Genomic DNA, 6,000 nt, shown 5'->3' with positions numbered 1-6,000 from the left:
AAATATCACATTGTCTCTCTAGTGTAAAAAATAATAAATACTGAAAGTAATAAGATACAACATGTATAATAAATATTGTATAAATGAAAGAGTAGGAAAGTGTTCCAAAGGATATGAATGTATGTATAAGTGTTTAAAATAGATGACCATGTTACTAAATTTTTGTTGGATCATGGAACAGCATGGTTTGCACTGTCAATGTTTAAGTGTCTATCCACTTTTTATGCACTGATTTTGTAACTTGAGCAACTATTTCTAAGATGACAATATGCAATGTATCAACAAGTGATTTCTTAAGTGTGAATTTTTTATTCTTTTTGAATTCTGTATTATTTCTACCTTCTTTTCTATTTGTTTTTCTCTTTCTTTAAATAAAAAAAAATTTAAAAGGTATAAGTGATAAATTCATTCCTAGTAATGTGCTATAATTATACTTAAAATGTAGATCTAAATTATTAAAGAAAACAACTTACTAGTATATTTGCTTAGTAAGATAAATATATTTACTCAGCAAGATTAATGTATTTATCTTATTTTGTTTGCAGTCTATATTTCATTATAATCAACTTGATCTTAAAACATGATACAAATTTCTATGAAACACATTCTACAAAGTTTGACTCAGAAATTTATAATCATATCCAGTGTTAATTATTGCACATTGATATTGACATTTTTGAAAATCATAAGATTGCATTTTCATAATGTTAAATAAATGGTACAGATAGTTAATTCAGTAAAGGAAAAAATCAAGCAAAGTAATTTGTTTGAAATTTCATTTTCCTGTCTGTGGTAGTAATAAATGTGGTATCATCCTGATAATGTACACTGAGAATTATGCTGACTGTGGAAATTCATACTGGAACTCAGTATTAGAACTGGAAGAGACTTTTATGAAAATTAATGTAAATTAAACATTACCTTAATAAATGGAAAATTTTAGTAAGGTACGTGAGATTATATATCACTCATACAAATGTTACATTAAAATTTTCCTTCCTTGTTATAGTATTCTAAAAGCTAATGTCTAGACATTTTAAATGATGTTTCCAATCTATTAGGGATAATTAAAATACTGGTTTTAGTCATTCTTTATTTTTTCCACTGTATATATTTATTACCTTAGTTTTATAAAAATGCCTTACTTTAGTACATATTTAAGGTGTACAGCATGATGATTTAATACACAATGTAATAAATGATAGTAAAATCATTACTACAGATAAGCAAATTGATATGCTTAATAATTCCTATAGTTACCCCTTTATGTTCATGTGTATGTATGTGTCTGTGTGTGTAAATGGCATTTAAAATCTACTCGTTTGGTAAATTTTCAATGTCAAATATATTTCAATACTCTTTATACATTTATTAAAAATGCAAACCACAGGTAGCCCAGGTGAGCCTAATTAAGTTATGAGTTAAAGTGGCCACACAAATTATTAAACAGAATACTTTCACAATAAACGATGCTATTTTATCTCAGAACATCAAGCATAAACTGAGTTTTTTGATTGTGGTACCAAGGGATCAAACTCATGACCTTGAGCTTGTCAGATAGGTGCTTATGCCATTAAGCTAAATCCCTGGACCTAACTGGGTTGTTTTTCTGAGTTAAAAGAGCACTTCCTCAGCTAACAGCACAGTTAAACTCTTAATGATTCCATGACAATTTCCTTGGCCATGAAAACTGCATTATTTTCTGGGTTAATCTCTTGAAACTTAAATAGTTCCAGAATTTTGGGGTATTGTTACTCCAAAGATCTTAACAACTTCACCATAGATAGTAAAGGAGAGCACTGTTTGCTTGTTTTGTATTATGCAGTATATGAAATTTCACAGGCTGGAATATACTTTCTGCCCTCAGTTATTAGGAGCAAAAGTGCACATCACAAACATCAACTGTGAAATAGATGCTTATGTATCATGTAAGTAGACATCATCTGAGTAGGAATAGAGCAGATATACCTAATAAAGTAAAAGTTGATGAACCTAATAAAGTAAAAGTTGAAAGTTTAAGAACAAGAAAGCTCAAGAAACAAAATTGATTCACAAAAGTAATGTTAAATTTTCAAATCATAGAAATGTTCATGAAACCTAATTTTCAACTAAAACTGAATCAAAACTATAAATTAATTCTACAAATTAAAAGATAACTATCCAAGGTTAACACATTTCAATAGGTTTAGAAGTATGGTTTAGAATAATATATGTGTTTTGCATTTTCTAAATGATAAAGTAGATCTTTTTCTTATTAGATTTATGATGCATCATATTAAATTCTATAAAGTGGCTTTCAATTATTTTCATGATAATGTAACCTCACAATTGTTATGATTACTGTTAATGAAAATGAGACAAATAAATAAAATAAAATAGATGTGACAAAATTTTTGTCACATCTATTTTCACTGAACAAATATTCCTTACAGTGATTCTCAAATATTAGCAGAAATAATACCTACACATCTGGTTGAAACACAGACCCTTTCCCAGGCTTTGAGGTTTGGCAGGTTGAAGTGAAGCCTTTCTGAATAGAGTTTCAGGTTACTCTGACTTCTCCTTCTCTGGGCACCACACTTTAAGGACCCTCAATGGAACATGCAGTGTTTTCAAGTGCTGTCTGTGAGGGATATAGCAACAAACATCAATATGAGAAAATTTTCTGCTTTCATGGACCTTCTGTTCCAATGTAGGAAGAAATTCTTAATTACGATATATACTGTATTCATCTTTGAGATGCTCCGCCTGTTCAAATCCTCCTGTTTTTCCCTGTGATGGAAAAAAAAAATATTCTCACTTATGTCTTCCTTTTCTGTGCATCAATTAAGACTCTGCTTAGCACAGAAAAGACCCCAATCATAACAAGAATAAAAACTTGAAAGATTTAGTTCTTCCTATTTAAGAGATCATCTGTATTGAATTATGTTATGGTTTGTGTCTGAGTGTACCCCTAAAAGCTTCATGCAGTCATGGAGGTAGCTAAATCTAGTGTCTGTAACTGGTTCATTGTCGAGCTTTGGGATCGAGAGTGTGGGTGCTGTACCCTCCCAGGGGCCAGTAGCTGGCATACAATATAAGGGAAGGAAGGAGGCATGCTTTCCCCTTTAACCCTTTTTGGGCTTGTCACTTGCAGCTGCCAAGAAGAGTTGCCTCTTAGCCATGACACCCTGCCTTAGAACCCACTATAAACTGAAACCTCCAAAAGCTGTAAGCTAAAGAAACTTTTCCTTCCTCATTTTCAGGGTCAAGTATTTTGTTTCGGAAATGAGAGAAAAGTAACCAAGACAAAATTGATACTGAGAGAATGGGGTCATTGCTGTGATGTTGCTTGGCTATTTGGCTTAAAAGCTTTGGAAATTAATTTGGAAAGTTTTTGAAAGACTGACCAAAAAGAGAACCCCAATATGCTATAAGCTATAGCAGAGACTCTGCTAAGAGTCTGAAAAATCAGAGTACTGATGGAAATGGTGCTGGTTAAGATGAAGCTCAGGAGGCTTCTACTGAGGAGGACTGCATCAGCTTCTGGATCACAGGTAGTCATTTTGCTTGTGTGTAGAGATATTACCTGGGTGATAGAAAAATTTCAGTGCAGTCTATTGTTGGGATGGTATTTGGTTACTTCTGACAGCTTTTGACCATGTTGGAAATTTAGAGCTAAGAGCTAGTAGAGTAACTTGAAATATTGGCCAGATAGAAGGCTCTAAACGGAACTGTGGGTTGCAAGATGAAACAGAGGAGAACATAGTTGTTTAGAAGAACAGGACAGTGGAAAAATGAACTGATGTCATTCCCCAGAAGGGAAGATATTTGAATTGCGGGAGATTCTTGGTTTTTAGTCTTGCCATGCCATGTTACAGGTTAATGTGAAACAAGAACTGGGATTGTAACAGTTCTTTAATATAATTTTAATATTATTTTATATATTTGTAACCAAGTTAATTAATCAAAGTATTGTGTTTTAACCTTGCAACAAATATTATATACATGCAAGTGTTGTATTAATGTAAATCTGAGTAAAGCAAGACATGTTAACTTCTCACCAATCTGCCACTAGAGACTATGAATTAAGAAATATATGTGTGGTTATCAAATTGACCAGGGACGGACTGTAGTGGGTTTATAACTGGTGGTCAACTTAAACACCAGCTGAACTGGATCGGCATGGTGCTGAGCATGGATGTTCCACCTGAGGATGGTTACTATCATAAAAAGGAGACCTGGAGAGGAAGAGTAGCACTGTGGGCTCTCCAAAGTGTTGTTGTTGGAGCCATTGGTTTTGGAGAATCTTGTCACGTTGACTCCCCTGATCTGAACTCAGCTAATATTATTGGAAGATCTTGGGACTTTGTTGCTGAGAATGGCTGTGGTTCACTTAGGAAGAGCTATGATCCTTACTTTTAGCATCACTTTCTGACTCTGGAGGGGATAATGTTTGCTGCTTAATTTCCAGATGAAGTTTGTCATGCTGACTTCCTGATATGTACTTGGCTGTTCTCATAATTGGTGGAGTTCAGAACCTCACTGTCGCTGAGAATGGCTGAGGTACTTTTCAGGGGATCATTGGTCTTTATTTTGACTGTTGCTTCTTGTCTGTAGTATAGAAGCCTCTACCTGCTGACACAGATCTTTCATCCTGCTAGCATAGACCTCCTCCTAGCTTCCACCGCTGACCTTTGGGCCCTCCCAGTGCAGATCCTTAGGATACACTTGCATAGGTCATTGTTGTGGGCTCTAGATTTTCAGCTGAACTCATGCAGGTTATTGCCATGGGATCCAGGCCCATAGCTGGATTTTATAAGTCATTAGTGTTGTGGATAGATTTCTTGAACTTTCTTTGTATTTGACTCCTTGGGTGATCTTTATAAATAATACTATAAATTATATCCTTTATGTAATTGTTTTCCTTGCAAGTCCTGATTACAACCAACTAGTAATACCCCCAAATTCTGGAAATTTAAAGAGACTAATCCCAACAATTATGTAGTTTTCACGACCAAGGGAATTGTTATGAAATCATTCAGCACTTAGCTATGCTGTTAAGTAGAAAAGACATAGCAGTACCCTGACTTGTTTTCTAAACCTGAGCGGGTTCCTATGAGATATGATAGAAGGCTTTGTTTTTAAATACCAGGTTTGGGGTGGAGGTGGCTGTGGTGGGGGAGGCCTGACCAGCAGCTGTTGAGCCCCCATCACCATCACCCTCTCTTCCTTTCCTCCCTCCACCCCCAGTGGAATGGAACAACCTCCTTCAGTGTCCTCCCTCGTTGTCTAGGGCTCATTCTCCTCCAGTCCACTCCAATATGAATGGCGCTGGACTATCAGTGTGGTACCCCTCCTCCTCTCCTGGAACTCAGATACTGCTGCTCCCTCTTTGAATAAAGGGGAAGGCATTTCTGGCATGACTAAAATCAGGGAGGAAGGGGTCTGAGCCCATTGTTAACATCTTCAAACCCCTCACAGCTAGTCTTCCAGAAGATTCCCTGGTTTCAACCCCATGCTCTCATTGAAATGCTGTCAGCTGTAGCTGTTCTGGAGGCCTGAATCCTTTTGGACCAATCAGCAGCCTATTCTTAAACCAATCACAGGTCTGCAGCTGCTATATAAATGACATTCCTGGCACGCTTCTCAGTTTAGTTCAGGAGTGATTTCTCCCTGTGAACTGACTCTCCTTTGTTGCTGCTCATTGTTGGGTTTAAGACTCCTTTGGTGGTCCTTTATAATTTTAGCTGATGTGAATTTCAATCTAACTAAAGTACAATTTTGGGGTTTAAATCCTGTGTGGTGGATTGACAACTGGTAGTCAACTTGTAACAACCAGCTGTACTGAATCAGTGTGGTGGAGAATGTGAATCGTCTCCCTGAGGATTGTTAGCAACATGAAAAGGAAGCACTAGAGAGGAAGAGATAGTGTTGTTGGGTCTCCTATTGCCTTTGGTTATCCTGGAGGAGCTATTGTCGAGCTTCTTTCCTGGTATGGACTTGGCTGTTCTCATGGTC

Source organism: Cavia porcellus, unplaced genomic scaffold, assembly GCF_034190915.1.
Source record: "Cavia porcellus strain 051 isolate PalLab524CR breed Dunkin Hartley unplaced genomic scaffold, mCavPor4.1 scaffold_28, whole genome shotgun sequence".
Classification (NCBI taxonomy): domain Eukaryota; kingdom Metazoa; phylum Chordata; class Mammalia; order Rodentia; family Caviidae; genus Cavia; species Cavia porcellus.
The sequence above is the reverse complement of the archived record's forward strand: the minus strand, read 5'-3'. Positions refer to the sequence as shown.